Genomic DNA, 26,608 nt, shown 5'->3' on the forward strand with positions numbered 1-26,608 from the left:
TTAAGGAATGTCAACAAAAATTCCTGGGATGCAAAGATTTGTCAGAGGCAAGGGAAAGCTATATTGCCATATAGTTTGCAAACCAGAGAGACATAACCTTTGGCTACAAACTGAAAGTATGCTTCAAAGGGGAAGGTTTAAGCCTGAGGTTAAATAGGCAAAAGCTGCAAGTTTTGTATACTTATGGAGGTTGGTGAGACCCATGTCCCAAAAAGCAACTTTAGGAGCAGAGTGACAAGCAGCAATACACTTCATTATTTCTGATAGCAACTTTAGGATGTGGCAATCTCTGAAGAGCATGGTAAGATGTGTTGCAAGAATCTTTCTGCGTATTTTGTTGAAATTTGTGCAAGCTTGTCACCTCAGGTTGTGCTGACGGCCATTTAGTCTCATGATCATTCAACCTGATTAAAATTTTGGTTTCTCTCCCTTGACATGAGGGAACCCATCTTGTTTGTTAGCTTTTGTTCTCAAAGCTCTCCCCTGAAAAACTTAAATATACATACGTGTGTGTGTGTGTGTGTGTGTGTGTGTGTGTGTGTGCCAAATATATATGACAAGGACTAGGCATATGTTTATATGTAAGCATATACATGAAAAAAATATATATATACACATATATATCTATGTATATCTTTTTCATATAGATATTATATGCACATATATATGTGTATATATATGTGTGTGTGTGTGTGTGTATATATATATATATATCTATATGAAAAAGTGCTAAGTAAATACCCCAGGTTTCAGATGATGAAACTGATTTAAGAGTTTTGCCTAAAATCACATTGTAAGAAAAGAACTAGATCTACACTTTGGGAACATTGTTTATTTTTTCAACTTAAATTTTGCTAGTTATTGGCCTTGATCAATTGTCTATGGATGGCTCTTAGCTTCGATTCCTCTGTCCTAACCTGCCCAGTGTTTCACTTTAAAATCATCTTCCAGGGGTGCCTGGGTGTCTCAATCAGTTAAGCATCTGACTTTGGCTCAGGTTATGATCTCATAGTTCATGAGTTTAAGCCCAGGTCAACTCTCTATGTTGACAGCTCAGAGTCTGGAGCCTGCTATAGATTCTGTGTCTCCCTCTCTCTCTCTGCCCCTGCCCCACTTGCACACTGTCTCTCTCTGTCACAAAAGTAAAGAAAACATTTTAAAAAATCACCTTCTGTAGGTGCCTGGCTGGCTCAGTTGGCAGAGCATGCAACTCTTAATCTTGGAGGTCCCACATCTGGCATGAAGTTCCCACATCTGGCATGGAGTTTACTCAAAAAAAATTTTTTTAAATAAATAAATAAATGAATGAATAAATAAATAAATAAAATAGAATAAACTTCCACTCCATTCTGTTTGCAGACCCTCACAATATTTCCTATACCTAGTTTGGATCACATTTTTGTCAAGAGCCAGATTAAGGGTAAAAGAAAAAATTGTTGGAGCACTCATCTATGAGGGATGGTGAATTATCAATTGCATAGTAAAATAAAATGTGTTTATCCAAACTCCTCTCCTGGAAGTTAAAATGAGGTACATTAAAATATCTTTAGAATAAGGCAAAGGAAAGAATTTCATCCCGATGTTCCCTCCCACCACATGTGCACACATGCTTGTGCACATACTCCCACACCACATCACACCACATCACACCACATCATACCACACCACACACCCACACACACTATCAATCCAAATAGCTCCGGCTAATTTCAGTGTTTTTCTTTTGCTAAAGGAAATGTGTTAATTTGGGGCAAATTCTCAATTTTTCTTGAGAAAAGAGGAGAGATTGATCCACTCTAGGGTGTTCCTTCTCCCTTCTGCACACAGCTCTCAGCTGGAGGACTTTAAATTGTTGAACACTTACTTAAAGAATAACAGTTTGAAGGGACCAATTATGAATCCACCCAAGAGCCCAATTTATCATCCTTCTTGGGTGCTTTTACATCTTCATCTAGCCATGCTTCTGACCACGAATTACAAAACCTGGATTATTTCTCATTGCCTGGAGTAGAATTCATGCTTATATTCCAGTCCATCAGGCTCTCTTTCTGTCCCCCAATCCTCATTCTTTTTTTATCCATGCTAGCCCAAATTCAGGAAGTGGTTTTCTTTTTCATGACTGCCAGAATTATATAGTAGTGGAAAGTCTATTGGTAAATTTGTTACCAAGCAGATGAAGCTTTGAATCCTGGTTCCTCTATGTATCTGCTGTGTGATATAGAGAAGGTTATTTACTCTCGCTGAGCTTCCTTTATCTTTTTCATCTATAAAATTGGAGAATAGCATTTACTTCAATGGTTGATATAAGGATAAAATAGCATACAAAAAAAAGATTCTGGCATAGAGCAGCTACTCAACAAATGCCAGGTTGTTTCATTAAATCATAGCTAAATATTCACTCTACAAATATAATCTATTACATTTTGAGTGTTTTATAATTCACACAAAGAGTTTATATATATATCATTGTATTTGTTCCTCACGATGATCCCGTGAAACAAAAAGTATGATTCCTGTCTTACAGATAAGGAAACTGGGTGTCACAATGATTAAATGGTTTGCAGTTGATCACATAGCTAGTGTCAGAGTTGGAACTGAAATATGTTTCTTTTGATTTGAAATAGTTTTCCCTTTCAATTGTACCACATTGACATTTAAGAAACTTTTACTGGTTTAGACAGTAGTTTTAAACCCAATTTTGGCCCTGTTTATGTCACTTAAATTAATAATTCTCAGTTTCTTCATCCATTAAATAAAAAGGTAGAACCAAACAATTTAGTCCCTTTCCAGGTTTTAAAATATTTGGTTATATAGTTCTAATACTAAGCAAATTAAGACTCTCCCAACTCCATCTCATCTGAAATATTAAGGCTGGCATATTTTCCTTATTTATCATGAAGAATTACTCATGCATAGATTCTTCTTTAATCATTGATTATTGCTTGAATGGCCTTTTCCTAAGAATAGCTGGATGAACCTCAAAATAGTGGTGTAAGAATATGTAATCATGTGATATAATGATATTAAAGCAATTCATGAAGTTTTTGAGTTTACTTTCTATTCCATAAAATTATTTCGTCTCAATTAAAAATGGAGACCTAAAAGCTAAACTGCCAGAATGTAATGTTATCATAAATTACTGTATATACTAAGTCACTCTCATAAAATTTTTATGCTTATACATTCTTTCCAACTAATAATTGCTTTCTGTTGTTCCAAAGAATTAATGTGAATAAAACATAAAGTATTATCTTTTTCAACTGGATGGTTTTGGCTTCTCTGTTTACATCGAGCCTTTTAAAAGAAGTGGTAGAGAAATATATTATAAAATGAACTCTGGACTATAATGCTCTCTTCCTTTTCTTGACTAATGGCATCATCGTTTACCTGCAGTTTAGAAAACTTGGATCACTCGGAATTTTCTCAATTCCATGATCTCACCTATGCCCCAATATTCCCAAATTTTATCTACCACTAAAACATCCCTTGAATCTGATGGCTTCTGTGTACTACCAATGTCATAATCTCTTGTTGGACTATTGAAATTGATTTCTAGGGGCACCTGGGTGGCGCAGTCGGTTAAGCGTCCGACTTCAGCCAGGTCACGATCTCGCGGTCTGTGAGTTCCAGCCCCGCGTCAGGCTCTGGACTGATGGCTCAGAGCCTGGAGCCTGTTTCAGATTCTGTGTCTCCCTCTCTCTCTACCCCTCCCCCGTTCATGCTCTGTCTCTCTCTGTCCCAAAAATAAATAAACGTTGAAAAAAAAAAAAAAAAAAAAGAAATTGATTTCTATCAGGCCTCTTGTCACCAGGCTGTCTCACACCATCCTTTTCTAAGTGATCTTCCTAAAACACAAATTAATCATTTCCCTCTGAAGGGTCTTAAAAAAAACTTTCACTATTCCGTTTGTTGGTTTGTTTTACCTTCTAGATAATGACCTGACCTCTTAGCATATAGTTTCTTCATGATTTGGTTTTAGGGTCCTTCTCTTCAATCTTATTTCTGAGCCCCACTACTATATACCTTATGCATGAATCAGTCATACAAAATTGTACTTAGGGATCCATGTCTTTGTGCATGTTTTTCTTGTTTGCTATTTCTGTACAGCTCTCCCTGACTGCCTCCCACTATGGAGAACCCATACTCATCCATTCACAACTCAAGTATTAGTTACTCTGTGAAGATCCCTCTGGCCTTCCCTTCTGGCAGAGCAGAGTTAAGCAGCCTATCACTGCGATACTGTTGGTTTTGTGCATGTGTCTTCTATAGGATTTCTGCTGCACCTTAATCAGTTATTTACCTGTCCATATTGCTCATTGGACTGTAAGATTTTTAGCCTATCTGATTCATTTTCTATCCCACAGCCAACAGTATGCCTCATATGTTGAGTTATAAAATAGACATATATCGAATGAATAACAAATGCAAAAGTTTAGTATTGACCCCAAAGTTTATTGAGTATGTTCTTCACTGGTCCCTAAATCAAAGTTAGAGTCAACAATGTTGGTGACTTAAAATAGTTGACATGAAAGACACAAATGATGTGGGAGCATTAATTAACAATATGGGCCACAAACTGACAAAGCTTATGTATATAACTAATGGCCAACTAAATGTTTATACAGTTTGTGCTACAAATTCGGGGGCAGAGACTGTTTGGTGAGCTAGAGTGATTTGGTAAAGGTTTTTGAAGGAGTGATTTAAGCCAAGATGGAAAAAGTATCTAGGATTAGAGAGCTAAAGAGGAAGGGAGAAGGTATTGGGGAAAGGGGGGAAATGTGATGAAAGGCAAAGAGACAGAAGTGAGTAGAGTTCATAAAACAGTGAGTTAACAAATTATGCTATACTAGAAAATGAGGATGTGGCCACATTGTGCACGGCTCTTTGTGATCTGTCAATAATTACAGATCATATCTGGAAAGCAGGGGTAAGCCATGACAATACATTTGGATAGGGAAATGTAATAAGAGTTGTGCCATTGAAAGAAAATATTTCAAGGTCGATACCACTGGAAGGCTCCTGCTGGTGCATTTCAGGACTTGCCGTAAGGTGGAGTTAGTAAAAATGTATAAGGAAGACTGTGGAACAGTCTTAGTGTTAGTGTTCAATTCGACACAGGGCTACTGGTTAAAGAAAACAACTAAAAACAACTCAGGTTCAAATTGGGAAAATCAAGTGATAGAGGTAATAATGACTAGTATATATTGAACACACTAAGAATCACATTTTGATGTGTATCATTTCTAATCTCTACAAAAAAACTTCAAGTTAACTGTTGCCCCATTTTTTTTAATGATAAGAAGATGGCATTCAGGGAAACTAAGTAACTTGCCTTAACTTAGACCCTGATCTTTTACTTTAGTTCTTATGACAAAATCCTTATCTTACTGCCTATCCCCTGGATGTGATCATCTTCTCAGAACCAAAATACCTCAAAACTTTTAAAATCAAAGCTAAAAAGCTTAAACAAAATAAAACTATAAAGCTGAGACCATCTTCTAGAACTTTCAGTATCATTATGATATAGGATATGGTTTGGCCAAACTTCTTGTCTCTACTTGTTTTTGGCTTTTCCCTCCTATCCCAAGCACAATGTTTAGCTTCCACTTTCTGGTCACTCCCAGTGTAGCTTGTTCTATTGCTCAAAAGTGTATCTTCTGGAAGCAGGGTTCAAAAAAAACAGGAAGTGAAATGGAGCAGCCAATTCACAGAGAATAATGAATTTCATAGTTAATTGTGAATCACCAATGCAATCTCCAGGAGCAACTATTCATCCCAATATTGAAAATGTGGGATAAGAGTTCAAGAGGCAGATCAAAACTGCAAAATACAGGCTTTAATCTAGAGGAATTTATTGATGGAGTTGAAGCCAAATGGGAACTCCAATAGAAAAGATACAAAAGAGCAGGATAGAAGACTGAAACTAAAGCAATACATACCATTAGGGGGCAGCCTAGAAAGAGAAGCCATCAGTAGGAGCAAGAGAGGGAAGTGATGCAGAAACTACAGATGTCTTCAATGATGGGGTAGTCAAGAATGTCAATTCTTGTGAAAGATCAGGGAGGATAGGAATAAAGAAAAGATGAATGAACTTGTAAATCAGGAAATAATCAGTGACCTTTGAGAATGTGGCTTTAGCAGTATGCCTAAGCTTTGACATCCTCTTAATTATCCACTGTTTAGTCCAATGGCTTAAATAGAAAATTATTTCTAGACTTAAACCGTAAACTGGAAAAGTTTCAGCACACGTGAAACCCTTTTTGCCAGTATAAACTACCACCGTCCAAAAAAAACTATGAAATAAGAAATGCTTACATATAGTCTTTGTGTGCCAATTCCTTTCTGCAAATTAGTGCCTTTCTTTCTGTGACTGCCCATGTAGAAAGCTGCACCCATTCCAAAAACTGTATCTCTGCTTCCTCCCTCATCATTCTTTTATTCATCCATCCATTCATTTATTCATTAATTGAGTAAATAAACATTTATGGCTTGTCATTTCTGTCTGTTGCTTTCAATAATGCAATGAAAATATTTATGTTATTGAGGCTCTGTCATCTCTGCCAAAAACAGTAGAAGCAAAAGAGGTGAACTTTCTTTGACAAGCCATAACAATATTGTGTTTTATTTTCCATAATGTAGATTAAAAATAATAGAGTAGAAGGAAACCCTAAGAAAATCCAAGGAAAAAGGATCTTTTCCAACAAAAAGTTTATTTCCAGGGAGCATTTATGGCTTTAACTTCAGATTTAATCAGAGGTTTGGTTGGCCAAAATTATTATGTTGACATTTGTCTTTGAGGTCAACAACCTCCCCTTTCTTATTTAATTTATTTATTGCACTAAAATTCTTCCCCATTCTTTTGTCTCCTATCAAAACCCATTTAGAAAGTGCCCAGATCAGTCATCAACGCTTCATTTTAACTTGTATTTGCGTTTTAAGTCTTCATTCTAATCATTGAGTAAATAGACTTTAACTCCTTAAAGAAATGTTAGAACTGTCAATCAGAAAGGAAAGGCACTATTTTCAAGGAAGTGCTCCCAGAGCCCCTAATATTATGTCACAAGAAAGGCAGGTCTCCCAACTGCCTACTACTTTCCTCCAGTATAGCAAGATGGTGCTTATACAGTTAATCTTTGCTGACAGAAATGGCAAGATGTAAAGGAAATGCTTTCAGGAAAAGCTTTAAAAATTATATTATCCTTTGGGAGGTTTTTTGAAGGCACACTTCTTTTTAATCACTTATTTTGGATTGTATACAATGGCCTTAGTATATTGATGTATTTTCTCTCAGCTTTTACATCTGAGTTATTGCTCTTCGAGGTGATGTTATAACCAAGGATTTTAAAAAATCACCTCATATTTTTTTATTCAATGATAATAAATATGGTCTTTTCGGTAGTTATCCTAGAAAACTCTTTGTAGGGAAGTCATCAAAGCCAGTTTTAGGCAAGGCCAATCTGAACCATGTGCTGATATATTTTTAACGCTTTAACTGTAGTTAATAATACTGTGTTATATATTTGAAAGTTACTGAGAGCATAGATCTTAAAAGTTTTCATTAATTTTTAGCACTAGATTCTGGAGCTATCATGTATCAATATTTTAAGTGTATTCTAATGGTTTTCATCCCTCCCCCAAAAGCAAATGGTTTGTTTAGCTATAACGGGAAATTTAACAAGTATGTATGAGTTTTTTAGAAATACTATCCTTAGTCTACAGTGTTTAATGTTTTATTAATTTTACCTTGTATTAATCTAAGAAGTAATTGAGGTCAAATGTCAAGTGTTCATGAATCACTTTCCACCACAATTGATTTTGCTTTCTACTTTGTTTTCTGAAGTTACTACAAAAACAGAATACTTGTAAAACTGGATGAAATCTTACAGAATAGGTTGTTTATTCATTTATTCAACAAATGTTTACTTAAAAGGGCTCTTTCATATGACATTATGATGGATATTAGGCAATGATATGCCTGCTCTCATAAAACTTGAAGCTGTCAGAGCTTCAACAAAACAAATTGTTAACATCTATGAAGCACTTACTCTGTGGAGGGCATTGTTATAAGGGCTCTATATGTTATCTCTGTATGTTTAATTCTCACAACTCTATGACATAGGGACCATTATGGTCCCCAATCTACAGATGAAGAAGTAGCAGTAGAGCAGAAGAAGTAGAGCTGAAAGGAAGGTGCTTATTCACCCAGCCTTGTATGTGGTGGAGTCAGAATTTTAACCCATGTAATTTGGGTCCAGAGCCTGCACTTTTAAACAAAGGAGTCACACACAGAGCTATAAAATCACCACTATGCTAATCATTATGAAGGAGAGAGGTATAGTGCTACAAGAACATATAATGATTGATTTGGAAAAATGGGAAACCTGGTCAGTGGCTGCTGATATCTTGAGAATGAGCTAAAGTTAACCAGTTTCTCATTTTTTTTATAACCAAGGAATGATTGACATATTACCTTATATTAGTTTCAGGTGTACAACATAATGATTAGATATTTGTGTATTTTGCAAAATGATCATCACAATAAGTCTAGTTACCATCCATCACCATACATAGTTACAAATTCTTTTCTTGGGAGGAGCACTTATAACATCTACTCTCTTAGCAACTTTCAAAAATGCAATACAGTATTATTAACTATAGTCACAATGCTATATATTACATCCTCATGACTTACTCATGTTATAACTGGAAGTTTGTAACTTTTGACCCCCTTCACCCATTTTTCCCACCTCCCCCATTCTCCTAAGTTCTGATTGTTAACAATGGGGTGTTCGTAAGTAAAACTCATTTCTTATTGTTTTGCCCGTTTCGGAGAGACGAAGTCAAAGAAAGGTGGTGCTTAAACTGCCTATGTATGTTCAAGACATACTTCTTACAGCATAAATCCCCTCTCTTAAGCTACAAGTTTCCCTTCTGGAAAGCTCACTCTACTTTTTCTTTCCAGAGGAGATGTTTGCAATGAGTCTATGGAAAAACAATAGAAAAAAAAAGATCTTAAGAAGGTGCAGGATTTCTGGTTCCTTTCTGAGAAACAGCTGGCCTCTTGGGGATGGGGTGTACCCCAGCTAGAGTGGGTCTTCGTGGTCCAGTAGAATGTGCCTACACTGAGCTGTGAAGTTTTGCCGTGAAAGTCTAGCATATAGCATGCTAAAGCAGATAACATCTACTGATGTAGAAATATGCAGTGTTCTACCTAGGAATATTGGCAGTAATTTTGGGTTATTTGTTTAAAATCATTCTTCTCTACTCAAGAGCTTTCAGTCTTAGTAAGATCTTAAGAGACACCCAGAAGCTAAAACTCATTAATGGCCCCAGAGATAAGAGTGCGCTTGGTGTGTTTACTCAGAATTTGTTCCTCACCAACATCATGAAATATGAAATAAAGTTAAAGCATATTCATATGTGAAAGGACAGTTTGAAGTTGAGCCCTGTGCTGACTCATAAAGGCATTATGATTTTGGAAAATCTTTCTCCTCAAACAGAGTGTTAACATCTCAGACTCACTCTGATCAGTCAATTCTTGCTTTCTACGTTTGCTTCTCAGAGAGGCTCTTGGCAGAAATTGTACTTTATAGTTTAGGAAATAGTTGCACAATCATCATCACCTTGGTCCTCACAACTGCATCACAAGGGAGAAGCAAGTGTTGCTGTGTTTGTTGATATTATTTCTTCTTATTGTTATTGTTACCTCCATTGCACAAATGGAGAAACTCAGGCAGTTAAATAGTCTGACCAAGATTACATGACTCCAAGTGGAGAAACCATGCCTTGCACCAAAGTTTTCTTAAGTGCTATGAATGTAATACTGTAAATACTATATAATGTAAATACTATGCAATCCCCTCTATAAGATAATAAACAGTGAGTTACGTTGGCTCAGGGAGGTCAGTTTGCGTTCAATCTCAGCCCAAATAACAGTTCATCAAAATGCACACAGCTTCCAAAGTGATGGGTTTGAACCTTCCTACAAAACCTGCCTGGTGGTAGTGGTGCTGGAGTTGGAAGAAGTTGCTTCTTAACACTTTGTTAAAGTAAGAGACCATCCAGAAGTTCTCGTCTACCTCTTTCCCAGTCAGCTTAGTTGATAGACAGATTTAGAATGAAAAAGAAAGTTGCCTCTAATTAAATCCTCATTTCTTTCACTCTCTTATTTTACTATTTTAATCAAATAATATTAAGAGCTTGTGGCATCCAGCATGTCTAATATGCCATGATCCTAAAGGTCCCAGCCTAGTCGGGAGAGGAACAAGTAAATCAGGGATGACAGTACAATATGGTGAGTACTGGGATAGAGATACGCAGGGCAGGAAAGGCATAAAGAAGAGGGTCATTTAAATCAGCTGGGGGTTTGTTAGATAAAGCTTTGTGAAACAGAGGTCATTGCAGTGTATTGCATTTGATTGCTTCAAAATTATTTTTGTAAAAAATCGTTGCTAAAAAACAAAAGCAAAAACAAAGCAAAACAAAACAAAAGAAAAAATCTTGTAGCCCTAACTTAACTACTGGTGTGCCTCAGGGTAAATCCTGTGTGTGGCAGGTGGGTCACAGCAGGAGCAAGGAGGCCAGTGGTGGTTGGAGGGCAAAGCCAAGCTTAGCCATTGATGGTCATCTCTGCTAGTTCAAAAATCCACCTCCTCACAATTTTTTTAATGTAAAGTAAAGGTAGAGGGAATACCTAGCAAGAACCTGAGAGAAGCTAGTGTCTCAGGATAATAAATAGGATCTGAGACTTGGGAGGCTAAAAACCAGGTATGGTTCCCTTGCCCAGCCCTCTCTAATGAACCAGGAAAGAGAGGAGGAAAGAACAGAAAATTTGCTGCTGATTGGACTGATACACTGGCTCCAGCATCTCTTTTAGTTCCTTAAACCTCCCCACCCTTGATTTCCTCTTCCTTGACCACCTCTCACATTTTAAGAGCACTGCCATCTAGATGGAACCTAATCTTGGATCTCCACCCAATCCCACTCAATCCCCATAACACGAATAGTAAATAAAGTACGTAAAATTGTTTAAAAATGCTTCTGCTGCAGTTGGACGGAAGGCTCTCTACTCTGCCTTCTTGATGTCTTCACAATCTATTTTAAGTGCCGAGTCACAGAATACATGTCACTCATTAGAGTAACTTCTGGACTATATTGACTGAGCTCTTCACCTATATTTTTGGACCAACTGGAGGAGCTGATATCTGATGTCTAGGATCCTTTAGAACTGTTATCTGCTATATAAATTCTTGAATTCTTCCCTGAAGGATGTTATCACATAAAGACTGTTAATTATTTTAATTAGTTAGATATGGCTATTTTGGCAGAGTTTTCTTGTGGTTCCCTGTGAAGTCACTGCTGGTCACTCATTCAGCATATGTTTGCAGAGCACTTGTGTGTGCCAGGCACTGTGTATATAAAGAGTGGTCCCTCCAGAAGCTTACAGTTTGGTGGGGCGCCTGGGTGGCTCAGTTGGTTAAGCGTCCAACTTCGGCTCAGGTCACGATCTTGTGGTTCGTGAGTTTGAGCCCTGCATCAGGCTCTGTGCTGACAGCTCAGAGCTTATAGCCTGCTTCAGATTCTGTGTCCCCTATCTCTCTCCACCCACCCGTGCTCGCACTCTGTCTCTCCCTCAAAATAAGTAAACATTAAGAAAAATTAAAAAAAAAGATGCTTCAAAGTTTGTTGAAGAATGCAGACAGGTGGACAAACTTCTTCAATATACTCAACTTCATCATTCTATAGGTAACTTTAGAAAGACTAATTGATGACATAGATAATTAAACACAGAAATAGTCCAGGATATTTTTTAGCTCGTCCACAAAACTTGCTTGTGAGTACTTTTGAGGGCATTTACTGAGGTTTTCCTTGTACTTCTAGAAAAGATGTCAAGAATTTTAATAATATCTATAATGAAGGTTTCTATCTGTACTGAAGTGGAATTATAACTAATCATGTAAGCAAGAAATTTCTGAATAGGGTCTTTTCAAAAAGAAGTTTTATTTCCTAGCATAGAGTAAAAAAAAAAAAAAAAGGCATACAGAACAAGGACACCATATTAAAAACGACTGATGAAAGAAACACCAACATACATATTTTAGGTTGTTGTAAAGCAAGGTAAAATAATGTATAAAAAGACTAAAAGTTTATTGCATATATTAACCATTTAATGATTATGTGAATTTATGTTTTCCTTCTTGTAGTAGGGAGCCTCAAAAATGTCCCCCAAAGATCCCTGCCTCCTGGAATTCACGCCTTTGTGTAATCTTTCTTCTTGAGTGAAGCCTGGGCCCAGTGATCCCCTTTTAATGAGTAAAATAAGCGAAGTGGTGGGATGTCCCCTTGGAAGTGAGGCTACACAAACACTCTGACTTCCTTTTGTCTACTCTCTCTGTCTGCTCTCTCGCTCTGAGCGAAACCAGCTGCTTGCCGTATGGAGTGAGCTATCCTGTGCAGTGAGTGACCCAGGTGACGAGATACTAAGGGCTCCCAGCCAACAGCTAGCAAGACACTAAGGCCCTCAGTCCAACAACCTGCACAAAACTCAACCTTAGCACAAGCACACGAATGAGTCTGGAAGCGGATCCTCCTCCAGCAGAGCTCTGAGATCCCTGCTGCCCAAATGACATGACAACACATTAATCCTAGCTTCATGGAAGGCGTTAGTCAGAGGATCCAGATAAACTGTGCCCAGATTCCTGACCCACAGAAACTGAGACATAATAACTATTTGATGTATTAAATCACTAAGTTTGGGAGTAATTTGTGGTGGAGAAATAGATATCAAATGCTGCCTCCCTGCAAAACTGAGGAAACTTTGTATTGGATCTTGAAAAAAATAAAAGGCCATTTTCTGCAGGTCTGCAAGCAGATGGAGACGATTGGTCTTGGCGTAATATGCCTTGTTTATTTGTTTTTCCTTCTGTATCCTTCACTAGCCACTCTCACGCATTCTTTCCCCCAGGCACGGAGGGTTGTGTCAGGAACACCGAGGGAGGTGCAAGGAGCCTGCAGGAGATGCCCAGGATCCTCAGAGGAAAGGCCTCCCGGGCTGGGGCCAGGGCTGGGCATGAGGCATGAGCAAACACTTCCTGTTCACTTCTTCCCTAGGGGTTACATTTTTATCCATTTCACAAATTGAGATTCCACTTAAATTTTTATTCGAGGAAACTGTCTCAATTAAAAAGCGACTCTGAAAAGCTCGGAAAGCACTTAAGTAGCGCTTGATCTTTCTAGAACAAAAGATTGGGAGTTTGAACTGATGAGCTCCATTCCTGGGTCTGCTATGTAGTGCTCTGAATCCCAGTTTCCTCGGGTCTCCAAGGCTCAATTACCTGCCCTACCCATGTCACAGGGGTGTTGGGAGGCTTCTCTGTGTGGTTTGTGCATGCTGTCTGTTCTTGTGGCCTGGAACACTCTAGCCCAGATATTGCAGGCTTGTTGTCTTACTCATTCATGATTCTCTACCCAAAGGCAAGGTCTTCCCTGACCTCCTACACGTATCACCTCACCACCGACCCCTCTCTCCATTCAGTAACTCTATTGATCTTTTTCATATCATTTATCACCATTCTATATATTTTGTGCTTATTTGTTTGCTATTTTAAAATTTATTTGTTCTTTCGTCCGCCTTGCGCTGGGATACAGGCTCCAAGAGAGCAAGGACTTAGCCTATTTGGTTGTATTCTGTCCTTGAAGGAGTTAGAACACTGCCCGACAACCAAGTGTTCTTGGTTCAGCAGCCATTTCTTGAATGGAATGCATGAGCAAATAAATGAATGAGTGAAACGGGACCATGACACGTGTTCCTCATATATTTCATGTGAAGTTCTAAAATAAGTTATTCTTGTGGAAGTCCTCCACGGTAACTGCCTCCTTTGACTACAACAAACAGAATAGTAACATTTATCCTTGCCTCTGAGACATGTTAAAGCTACTTCCTACTTTCAGATAAACCAAGGGTTTTCAAACCAGCTAATCTGGGCACACATTCTCTTTTTAATTTGATTTTTCAAAAGAAAATACTACCTGAGATTAAAGACCAGCTGCCACTCTCCCCCCAACATTCCAGCACATTCACATCATTACTCTGACGTTTTGCTGAAGAATCTGTGGTGTGCTTCACATGCCAAGCCGGTGTTACAACTCCCCCACCCTGTTGGCATCTGGAAAGTTTCCAGACCCATAGCTGAGAAAAGCAGAATTTAGAGGCAAAGGAGAAACAAAGTTGCCCAGTTATGTTTCTCCATAATGTGAGGCTCTGTTTTGTGCTCACAGTTTGAATTCCTGGGTTGGATTCGAGAAACGATTTGTGAATAATTTCATATGAAATGAAACTAAACAATAGCAAACAGTGTTAATTGGTCTTCCTATCGTAGACTAAAAATTGATTCGGGATTGCTAAACTTTTGAAAATGACTTGAAATGATTAAAAGGAAGTAATGCATTTCTAAGTGTTTCTGTGTATGAGAGTGGTATAAATTACCAACCCAAAGTGTTAAAGTAGAACTTTTTAGAAACATTTTTAGAGTTAAGAGGGTTTTTTTTCCTCTCCAGTGGATTTATTTCTTTATAGAGAATAGGAGATGTCATAACTGCCTTTTTTCTCTCTTCCTACCTTGTTTTCTAGGCAAAGCCCATTAGCAGGTAGCACAAGCTGAATCCTGATTTTCTAGCTGCAAAGCACGATGTGAAGAATGATGAAGATTAGCTCATTCTTGAGTAGGTATGCACAGGATCCCTGAGAGGTGCCAACATCTTTTTCCTCCCCCGAGGCAGAGTTGAGACTCAGTTCTGAGCACCAGTCCAGAAATACCAGTTGTTTTCCAACTGACATCTGTTCTGAATGGGCTGGTATGTGTTCGGATTAGTTGTTTGCGTCATATGGATTGTTAAATTTTGTAAATATTGTTCTTCACAATGGCCCTGAATTCCCTTTGTGGATTCAGCTGGCTCGAGAGATGCTTATGGCAAAAGATGTAACCTCAGGGGTAGAGGTGGACTCAGGGTGGGCCAGTGAGGGCATCTCAGTCCGAGTAGAAGGAATCTCGGACTTTGGCTGGGAATTCCCGGATGCAAATACTGTTAATTGTTCTAGATGGTGTGAAGTGCAGTTGTGAGGGCTGGAGTTGCTGTAGTCACTTTGTCACCACGAGGAAAACTGGCCCGAAGAAGAATCTGATGCACAGGGAAGAACAGAGCCAAGTAGAAGAGAACACTGGAGGTGGAGTCTCGTACAAAGTGCACCTGAAGCATACTCTCTCTCTGAGCCTTTTTGAGCCACATGAGGTAATATATTCCCTTAAATGATGTAGCCAATTTGATATGGACTTTTATGACTTGAAGCAAAAATCACCAACTGATAAAGGAGGGATTTATTGCTAGGGAGGTTGAGAGTAGTGTTCTTACAAATATTTTGTCTTTGGACATCCGAAGATTTATGGTGAAGAAGCAACAATTTGCTGAGTGTCTATTATTTCCCAGTTACCTTACATCGTTATTAAAGTTAATATCTAAAACAGTTCTATGAGAAGAGGGATATTACCCCATGTGCCAGATCAGCCAGCAAGGTGACTGAACCCAGGACTGTCTGACTCTGGAACTCAATGGTACCCTCAGCACTGTGTGCTCCTTCCCCTTGCATTGCCCTGAACCTGCTTTGGTTGACCTGGTGGCGAGCACAGGCCATGTCACAGCACAGACACTTTTGAGGGTCTGTTGAAATCTGCTGACACTTAGTGACAAGCATACGTCATGCTCATAAAACAAGTCCTTGAGTGCAGTGTCAGAGGGTTCTTAGACCTCCTTGAAAGCCATCATGCATCTCTTTATCCCCCCACTCCCAGTTTAAAAAACATCTAGTGTGTTCTTTGTAGAAGCATGGGCAATTTTAAGTTAAAGAAATGACATAATTTGGGGCACCTGGGTGGGTCGGTCAGTTAAGCGTCTGACTCTTGATTTTGGATCAGGTCATGATTTCATGGTTTGTGGATTCAAGCCCTGTGTGGGGCTTTGCGCTGACAGCACAGAGCATGCTTGGGAGTCTCTGTCTCTTCCTCTCTTTCTGCCCCTCCCCTGCTCATGTTTTCTCTCTCTCTCTCTCTCTCTCTTTCTCTCTCTCTCTCTCTCTCTCTCTCTCTCTCTCTCTCTCTCAAAGTAAATAAATAAACTTAAAAAAAAATAAAGAAATGACATAATCTGATTTGCATTCTGCAGACATAATTCTGGTAGCTCCCAGAGGACAGAAGAGGGGATAGTGGCTGCAGGTAGGAAGCAGTGTTAGCAGTTTAGGGCAGAGCTGTGTGTGGCTGGCTGTGAGGGCCTGAGAGTGGAGTACAGCCCAGTGAGAGAGCAGAGGAAATGTGCAATGTGCAGAATGAGAGTGAGGCTGAAAGAGGAGTTGGGGTGGCTCCAAAGGCCTTACATTAGGTGACCTGACAGACGGATAAAATTGACCAGGAAAAGAAACACAAATAAGGGAAGCAGGTGAAAGAATAAATTCAAACCATCCACACTATGATATAGGATGTGAGTTAGAATTCAGTTTAACATGGCTTCTACACCATGACTGATACGATTAAATGGGGTGGGGGGCAGCAGAGAAGTAGAGAGATGTTTCAGGTATAAGAAACATTATCTGGGGCGCCTGGGTGGCGCAGTCGGTTAAGCGTCCGACTTCAGCCAGGTCACGATCTCATGGTCGTGAGTTCGAGCCCTGCGTCAGGCTCTGGGCTGATGGCTCGGAGCCTGGAGCCTGTTTCCGATTCTGTGTCTCCCTCTCTCTCTGCCCCTCCCCCGTTCATGCTCTGTCTCTTTCCCATAAATAAATAAAAACGTTGAAAAAAAAATTAAAAAAAAAAAAAGAAACATTATCTAAGAAGATGGAAAATTAGGAAGGAATATGGGCCAAGGGAAAGTTGAAGGGTGTGCCTTTCTTTTTCTCAAGAGAGTGTTTCAATTTTTATGTAATCTGCATTTCGCAGGTCGTATTGGTCTGGGACTGAAAATAGGAACAGAAGAACAGCAACAAACAGTAATTTTCTGGGTCGACTTTCTTTACCATGCACCAGACACTTCACATGCATAAGGGAGCCGATCTCTTCCCTTTTCTGCCCTAACTGCTGAGGTAGTGCCCGGGAGCTGCAATGCTCTGCCCAAGACTCAGTTGGTCTTGCACCCCCCACCCCTGACCTCTAAGGTTTGTCCATGTTCTGCTGTTCCGCTTTGCTCCATGCTGTCCTCTCTTCTCAGGGACCATAAGTGAGTAAAGGACCCTTCTTTGTGTCTCTCACATCAACACCCAGATAATTGATTTCAGTGGGGAAAGGAGGTAAATTTCTTAGAAGTTACCTTTTCTTATATGGTTGGCAGTCCTTTTCACTGGCTGCCCTTTCCCCCCTCTGTCCTGCTCCTCCCTAGCAAGACAGACACTCCACTGTATTCCAAATTGCCAGACTCCCTAGTCTAGAAATTAATACTTCAAATTCTTTCCTTCAGATGTCTTCTGGTCTCTCCTGCGAGTTGGCCAGTGGAACACAATCCTGTTGGGTTCCCTAGAAATCACTGTCAGGTGTGAACCCCGGAGGGAAAGCATTTTGTACTGATAACATGCTGTATCACAGTATAACACAATGATAAAAATAAGGGGTTGATAAATATTGCCTGATGTTGTCACCTGGTTGTTGCCCTAGAATTACATTTTTGAAAATTCCAATCTGGGGCGCCTGGGTGGCTCAGTCAGTTAAGTGTCTAACTCTTGATTTTGGCTCAGGTCATGTTCTCATGTTTTGGTTCCTGTGATTGAGCCCCACCTCGGGCTCTGCACTGACAGCACGGAGCCTGCTTGGATTTCTCTCTCTCCCTCTCTTTGCCCCTCTGCTGCCCATTCTCTCTCTCTCTCTGTCTCTCTCAAAATAAATAAATAAACTTAAAAAAAAGAAGATTGCAACACACAACTTTTTTTTTTCCAACATAGTAACACAGCAACAACAGCTATAGCAAAGTTGTATTGATTCAATGTCTGTATGTTTGTTATATAAGTAGTTCAATATCATCTCAAGGAACCAAATTATACACTGAAAATAGAAACCCAAATCACCTTGGCTCTTGGTTCATGCTGATACATAAAACCATAAGTGAGAGTAGAAGACTTATTTGGCTTTTTAGAGCCAGACCTCCCACCCAGATTAACGGTATCCCTAGTTTCTGTGGTTTCATATGCCGTGCTTGATGTAGCTGCAGTATGCATTCTGTGGGGAGTCTCCTTCCTGGGAAGACATCACCACAGCACTAATTTGCTTTGAGTTAAAAAAAAAAAAAAAAAAAAAAAAAAAAAAAAAAAGGAGGTCAAATGAAAATATAAAACCAAAAGAAAGGAAGTTTTTAAAAAACAGCAAAATGTCAAATTTATAATTAGAATTGGGCTCGAAATTCACATTTGAAGCTGTCAATATAATTCCTGCCATGAGCTTCCTCAAAACTTACAGATACCAAATATTTTACAATTTTATGACAGGACTCTGTATGTCATGTACCAAGAGCAGAAATGGAGTGTCAGAAAACGTTTTACAGCAACCTTGAAGCAGTTTCACCAAACAAGCAGAAAAAATTAAGAAACAATAGCATTCATTACACAGGCAGCAGCCAAATGTGCTTGGAATCAGTGAGCGATGGAGAAGAACTTTCTGAAGGAAATGCTTAAAGCTAACTGTGAGTGTGATAGAGATTCAAACATGTTTAGCAACTAATGATACAACCACAAATCCTCAAATGGCCTTGGCTTTTAGCTGTTTCTCAGACTTTTCCATTGCACTGGGCACGCATGTAGCAATCACTGTGGGTAAAGACATCTTATAGTAAGCAACACTGTAGCTGCTGTGATACAGAGTCTTTGAAAACCTCTGGATCTAATTAGTCCCTGTAGTGAAAGTTGACTTTGAAGTTTCAGGGACAGAAGTAACTATTTCAAATCTTTAAGGGACAGAATTCCGCCCACCCGGGTTTATTCAGATATAATTTAACTTATAACATTACATTTAAAGTGTACATGGTGACATTTTGATACACATATACATTGCAAAATCGTTACCAAACTAAGGTTAGCTAACACACCCATCACCCTACAGTTACATATGTGTGTGTATGCGTGCGCATGTGGTAAGAACTTTTAAGACCTGCTTTGTTAGCAACTTTCAAATATACAACACAGTATTTTCAACTATAGTCACCACGCTGTATGCCCAGAACTGATTCATCTTAGAGTTTGAGTGTGTGTCAGAACTTCTTTATCCTCTTATTTCTCAGTGGACTCAGGTTGTATCCATGTCTTGGTTATTGTTAATAATGCTGCAGTGAACATGGGAGTGCAGATATCTTCTTGAGACAGTGATTTATTTTCTTCAGATATATATTACCTTATTTACTTTGGCCTTTGTTAATTCATTTCAGTGATAATTATGGTTTTCAGATAGAGGTCTTAAACATCATTTGTGAGATTTATTCCTACATATTCATGCTTTTCTGCTCTTGTGAAAGCATTGCATTTCAAATTTAACTGAATGTTTTCCTGCTGGTATTAACATTACAATTAATTTTTGCCAATATTGACTTTATATCCACTAACCTTGTAAATCACTTATCAGCTTTAATAATTTAGTTATACATTTGTTTGGATTTTCTATAGATACAATCCTACCATCTGAAATCCCAAACATCTTTATTTCTTTTTCTTACTTTATTATACTGATGAGGTTTTCTAATACAATATTGGATAACCCTGACTTAATTTAATGGATTTTTGTCAAATTTCATTCACTGAATTTTAAATGTAGCCCATTTGAGGAAGACACTGTTTTTAAAATTTCTTTCTCAAAAAGTTATAATTAGCTGCAGTGGTTATTACTCAAGAAATCCAAGTACAGGTATCTGTGGGTTCTATAGAGCAATCGATGTAAGTGAAATGATGTGGGCATAAGCTCTTCTAGGTACTGGAAGGATTATGTAAATAACCGTTATGTCTAGAAATATAGAGAAGATAAAGCATGTTTTAATCATGGCATTGCTGGGTTTACATTGCGTTTATTTTCTGTGAAGAATTCACAAAGCTTTAATACTGCATTTATGTTTATCACATCCTTTGAATAGTCGATCACAAGTTGACATTATCATTCTCCATTTGGGGATAAATATGAAGCCCAGAAACACTGATATTTTCTAAGCTAGCAGCAGAGGCAGCATGGAACACAGGATTCCTGGATCTCAGAAAATTAGCCTTCCCTTTCCCCAATTCTCCTTTGATACAGCTTTAAAATTTTTCCCTTAAAGATTTGAAATAATTACCTTTGTCCTTGAACCTACAAAATCAGCCTTCACTACAGCAAATGATGAGATAAGGAGATCTTTGAAGAATCTATATCAATAACTGCTGTAGTGTTGTTTCTGGAAGATGTGTTAGCCACCGTGATTGCTATTTGTGTGCCACATGAATTGGAAAAACCTGAAAGGAAGCTAAAGCATCTTTGTAGACTGTGCCAAAGCCATTTGAGGATCAGGACTGTACCATTTTACTTTAGGTTTTGTGCTGTTTATACGTTGTTTAAGAAGTCTTTCTTTGTTCTAAGTTTAAGGTTGGTAGATATTCTCCTATATTATCTTCTAAAAGCTTTATTGTTTTGGGGCACCTGGGTGGCTCAGTCGATTAAGCACCTCTTGATTTCAGCTCAGGGCATGTTCTCACCATTCATGAGTTAAAGCCCCATGTCTGGCTTTGCGCTGATGGTGCGGGGCCTGCTCGGGATTCTCTGTCTCCCTCTCTCTCTCCCTCCTTCTGTCTCTGTCTCTCTGTCTCTAGCTCTCTCAAAAATAAATAAACATTTTAAAACTTTATTGTTTTAACTTTCACATCTAGATAAATAATCCACCTGGACTTGATATTTTGGTTTGAGGTAGGGGCAAAATCCCAAGTTTCCCAATATTGATATTTTAATTGAGCCAGTAGTTTAATTGCAGAGACAGAGAGAGAGAGAGAGAGAGAGAGAGAGAGCAAGCTTGAGCAGGTGAAGGGCAGAGAGGAGGGAGAGAGAGAATCCCAAGCATCCTCCATGCTGTCGGTGTGGAGCCAACCTTGGGCTTGAACCCATGATCCACGAGATCATGACCTGAGCTGACACCAAGAGTCAGATGTTCAATACACTGAGCTACCCAGGCACCCTAATATTTCATTGTTTTAATTAATGTTGCTTTTTAGTAAGTCTTGATGTGCAGTACTGTAAGTCTGGAGAGGGTCTGGGGAAAAACAACTTCTGTCTACACTAGGATTCCAGCCACTGCCTTGGGACCTGGTCCTGGCTTGGATGTGGTGAGGTGAATGAGAGAGAGGCAGACACAAAAAACCTTCTCAGGGATGCATCAATATCTCAGCTTTCTTTGCTTCTCTGATTCATTTTCTTTCCCAGCCAAGGGACACTGAATCGTCTCCAGAATGGAAAACCTGAGCCCTTTGACTATCATATATCCTTCCAAATCCATTTTTATGTTCTGAATTCTTCCCCATATTCTCTTGAGGGATAGGCTGTTGAAATCGAAAAGCCCCCAAATTTACTTCTGCTTTCTATTGCATCATCCCTCCCCTGAGGTAATGAATTACTATGACTGAAATGGTGGCAGAGCAAAAATTATAAGAAAATGTTGAGGAGGAAACCTTAAATCATATTTCAAAATATTGTTTTACCCAATTTGTTTAGAGTTCAAAAGATAAATGTGAGTTGAAGGTAATCATTGGGAAATCATGAGCAAACTAATGATGAGTTAGAGTAAATGTTAAGAAAAGGTTTATTATAAATAACATAAGCTAAAATTAATTAAGTCATCTTATCTGAAAGTTCATTGACTATAGTTTGTTCATCCATAGCCCAGGAAACTTTTTAATCAGGCAAGTTACGATAACTATTCATGGTTGCCTTCAGTGAATCAAGTGAACTGCTTATAGTTGGTTATTACAGAACTTCCCCCAACCCTGAGCCTAAATTAGTAGAGGCTATAAGTGGTTTTTGTATGAATACTTGGTGATTTCCTATTTAGAATTCCTGTTATAGTCAAATCATCTAAGATTGAAAATATGCATTGTTTTAAAATGTGGTCTTTAAATAAATTAAAAATGAAAAAATATAAGAAAAATGTGCTTTTTAAGTATGATTGATATTCCCATTTAGGATATACATACAAACAGGTTAACAGTTTTTATAATTCCACAATTATTCTTAAGTAATTACTTTTTAAATAAATTCATGAAATTAATTAATTCTTCTATGAAGGATTTTCTTGGAAACCAACAAAAGTGAAAAGCTAATTTTAAAGCCTGGGGAATTCTTATTAATTTGCCACATTCTTCCCATTAGCAACCATTAAAAAAGCACTTGTGTTGCTTTCTAAACTATTAATCCCCATCACAGACAGAACTACATAGCACCGTGTCTATGCTGGCTACTCCACTGTCTATATTTGTGCATTCAGATTATATAGATCCAAATACTTACTGAATATCCTTGATTGGCCATCTACTCAGATGCTCAAAATCTGAATGTCATTCTTGAGTCCTGTCCTTTCCCTGACTCCTCACATCTAATAAATTATCAAAGCTTCTTAATTTATTCTCAAATGGTCTTGAATCTCTTCTTTTCTCTCCTTACCTAATGTCACCTCCCTCAGCCAGGTTATTGTCATCAAAGACCTGAAAAACTTCAAAAAATATTCTTGGCTTTCACTCTTGTCATCCTCTATTCAATGATTTACATTGTAGCCAATAAGGTCTTTCTAAATCACAAATCTGGCCACTCTTCTCCCTTGTTTAAAAAGTTTTAATTGCATCTTTTCACAACCCTTTGCCAAAACACCAGCCCTTTCTCTGGCCATCCTAAGAAGAATTATGTATTCTTTATGAATTATCCTTCTTTGAATCCATTATAATTTAATTTTCTGTCTCCCTTTCTATAAGGGAAGAAACTGTGTCTTTCTTGTTTATTATTGCATCTCCAACGCCGAGGGCATAAACTAAAATTTTTGTTAAGTTAATATCAGGATGAACAAATAAATTATGTTTTGCACAGCCAATGCTTGGGGAGTTAGGAGGTGAATTGGTTTCCCCTTGGTACAGTAACTATAAAGTATGTTGTCACCAGGGATAATAATCCAATGAGTGAGCATGACCTCTGATGGTTAACTAAGAAAATGAACCATGACTTAAACTCAGTGATTTGTATGTTAAAGTATAGATGACATAACTTTTGAAAAAGTAGTTGTTAAAATCATAAACCCTTCACTATTATCAATGCAATAATAGAGTGACCCTAGTCTAAAGTAAGCTAAGTGTAGGGTCTTCCTGAAGCCTGTCCACACTGTTGATTCCAGAATTCTTTATTTACTATGAGCTTTAACTCTTACCAAAAAGCCTTTGACTGGCAAAGGATTTTTCACCTTACTAACATGAATTGTCCTGTCTCTCCCTAACTTTATTGTAAAGAGAAGCTACATTTTTTACTCATGAGATCGACGAGATAATACCTATACTGTACATCCACTCACCAGCAATATGAATATTTGTAGTTGTGTGTCTTTCACCAAGAGCATAGTTTATGTCCATCTGGACTTTTCTCTGTCTTTATGTTCTAAAGAAAATTGCTTTAAGCTTTTCTTTTACCTTTAAATCACTAGCTTAGCTGAGAGACATAAAATAACTATATTGTCTGTTTTCTCAGTACCCATCATTAGTAGGGTCATGTGCCTTTATTTCTTTTGATATAAATCTTCTTTCAGGACTGGGAAATACATGTCCAGGCTACATCAGAGCATAATTTTGAGAACATATCAAAAGAACAGAATCTTTTTAAGGAACATAGATATAAGGCAATTTCTTCATAAGTAGTCATTTCAGAATCTCAGCTCTCAGCGAGATAAATTTCCACCCTCAAAAATGCAATATCAGCTCCACTTTAGATATAAATCAACTGAGCTTCAGAAAAAACACCTGAACATAAGACTTGATGATCAACTGTGACTTCTATTTCCTCGGAAATCCCACTGTGACCAGTGTGGCCACGTGGGACTTGCAGTAATAGATCCTCTCCGTGAGTCTTGACTCACTAAAATGTTATCTGTATAAATACCATTGTCCAGAAATAAATATAGAGTTTTTTAATGAAGCCGTAATTTTTCAATCTTAGAAAGATGGACCTTATCATTCAGGAAAAAAGAACAGGGGTGGAGGGGGAAAGCAAGCAAGCAGGAATAATGAAAGTTTAAATGAGCAAGACATGGAGATAGAGTTAAAATAAGGGAAGAACAAATGTTAAAGGAGAGAATGGCTCGGCGACCCTATCTGGAGGAGGGAAGACTGAAGAGGAGCTAGCTCAAGAGCGACTCGAAAGGAGGGGAAAAGGTGTATGATTCATGAGAGCAGGTGCCACTTGTCAGGCCCACTGCTTTTGTTCTTTCATCGTCCCTTTCCTGCTCTGCATTCTGCCCTCTGGTTTCTATTTAAGTTCAGTTGCTTCCTTTATTCACAGTTTTCATCCTGGATATAACTATTTCTCTGTTATCAGCATCTGTGTTGCTTCAGATGGTGCTTCCTTATGTCCTTGAAGCATTTCCTGAGGTATGACTCCAACTGTTTGGTTTCCAGGTGTCATCCGTGCCAACCATTAATCAAACGTGTACATCCTTGTCTCCCACAGAGGACTAGGCTGTTTGTTTATGGTTCTGTCTGGAAGGATTCACCGTAATGACGAGGTAGAGCTTCAATTGCTCTCAAAATGTATAATCATACCTTACACATGCTACAGAATAGAAAATCATTTCTAAATAAAAGAGAATCACAGATTTCTTGATCTATAAAAATAACTTGTACAAAAGCACTATAGCATTAGCAAATATTTAAAGAGATTGAATGACTTACCATAGAAATTTAGCATGTGTTCAAAGCATTTCTATTAACTTTCCATTTTCATAATTAGCTTCAGAGTTGTTGACAATCTATTTATAGTTTTCAGCTTTCTTGTTCTGTATGTATCTGTGTGCCTGCCTCTTCTTCATATATCAGCAACTAATTTTAAGAGTAAGCTTTCTTATCATCACATATGTGACAAGAAAGCTATGAAGGACACATTTAGACAAGTCATTGTACAGACCAAGATATCCGTGTGAACAATCAGGGTAAAAGCAGCTTTATTTCGTTTATGGCATTTCATATAATAGGTCTCTGTCTTTTATTTTTTAATGTTTTATTACTTTTGAGAGAGAGAGAGAGAGAGACAGAGGGGACAGGGGAGGGTCACAAAGAGAGGGAGACACAGAATCTGAAGCAGGCTCCAGACTCTGAGCTGTCAGCACAGAGCCCGATGCGTGGCTCGAACCCACGAACCATGAGATCATGACCTGAGCCAAAGTTGGACACTTAATCAACTGAGCCACCCAGGCGCCGCTGTGTCTCCCTATTTTAATATTGTTTTGGATGTCTCAATTGTCATAATCACTAAAGCTAAGCACTTTCAGAACAAGGACCATCCTTGATCCATCTTGGTATCCCATAATATACCTATTATAACATAGGATTTTACATACAATTGGTGAGTAATTAAAATTTGCTGAATGGAAATACATTTTATGAAATAAAAGAAAACAAAAAATTAATGAGACTGAAACCCATTTATTTGCCTTTCCATATTAAGCACTTACTTTATTATTTGGCCCAAAGTAATTTTCACAAATAGAGCAATTCATAATTGAGAAGAAATTAATAATATTGAAAGCATTAAGTAAAATACTCCCTTAGAAGAGAGAATATGCAATTGACTTTTTTCCACTTGCTTAAACCACAAGTTCTCTCCAAAAGATTTTTGAGATATGAGGACATTGGGTTTCCTTTGGAGCACAAAAATGTAATAGAAACTTTCTGTTCAGAAGCTTTTAAATGATATTGTGCAGTTCCTGTTACGGAATGTGTATTTGTGACTCATGTTGAATCTTCACTCAGGTTACTTATAGGTTGTTTTATATATATATATATATGTGGAAAAAAGAAGTAAAACAAAAATAATGCCATATACTCAAATGATTGATAAGGCTTTCCAGCACAAAATGGTTTGAGAAATTCAGTGATAAATGTTTCTTAGCCTTACTTATGCTACACAGAAAAATTATAGTTGTCCTCTACGAACATTCTGCTAATCTAAAAAAGACCTTCTTTCTTAGAATTGAGAAGGCTTAACCCAATAATTTTTTTGTTTGTTTCAGAATCACTGAATTATTTACCAGTATATCAGCACCATATATGAGGAAGCAGAATTTCAGAAAAGACAAAAAGTGAGTTATTTTCCAATTGGTCACCTGTATTTAGTTAATGTATGATTTACAGTAGTGCATCCTCTTTATTCACAATTATGAATGATTGGACATCATGACAAAATCAGCTACAAGTCAAGCTATTTCTATTTGTTTAGGTCACATGTAATGAATACTCAGGCTCTACCAACTAATCATAGTGCTTCTGAAAGCATCTGTTGTTTTCCCTTCCCTAGATAAAAAGACTCTCTTTGATGTCTACAAAGGGAATACTTCT

General features: G+C 38.0%; 1 long non-coding RNA gene across 4 annotated transcripts in view; it reads left to right on the forward strand.

The window, feature by feature from the left end:
* LOC147577242 (uncharacterized) overlaps window positions 1–26,608 on the forward strand; it is a 387,792-nt gene that overhangs the window by 332,769 nt on the left and 28,415 nt on the right. For all 4 annotated transcript variants that reach the window (XR_015240064.1, XR_015240066.1, XR_015240065.1 and 1 more), the window contains 3 exons: window positions 14,630–14,725; window positions 15,098–15,288; window positions 26,284–26,352. This is a non-coding gene — a long non-coding RNA (uncharacterized LOC147577242). The remainder of the gene's footprint in view (window positions 1–14,629; window positions 14,726–15,097; window positions 15,289–26,283; window positions 26,353–26,608) is intronic.

This window comes from Puma concolor, chromosome C2, assembly GCF_028749965.1.
Source record: "Puma concolor isolate L17-30 chromosome C2, mPumCon1.1.hap2, whole genome shotgun sequence".
NCBI classification, from domain to species: domain Eukaryota; kingdom Metazoa; phylum Chordata; class Mammalia; order Carnivora; family Felidae; genus Puma; species Puma concolor.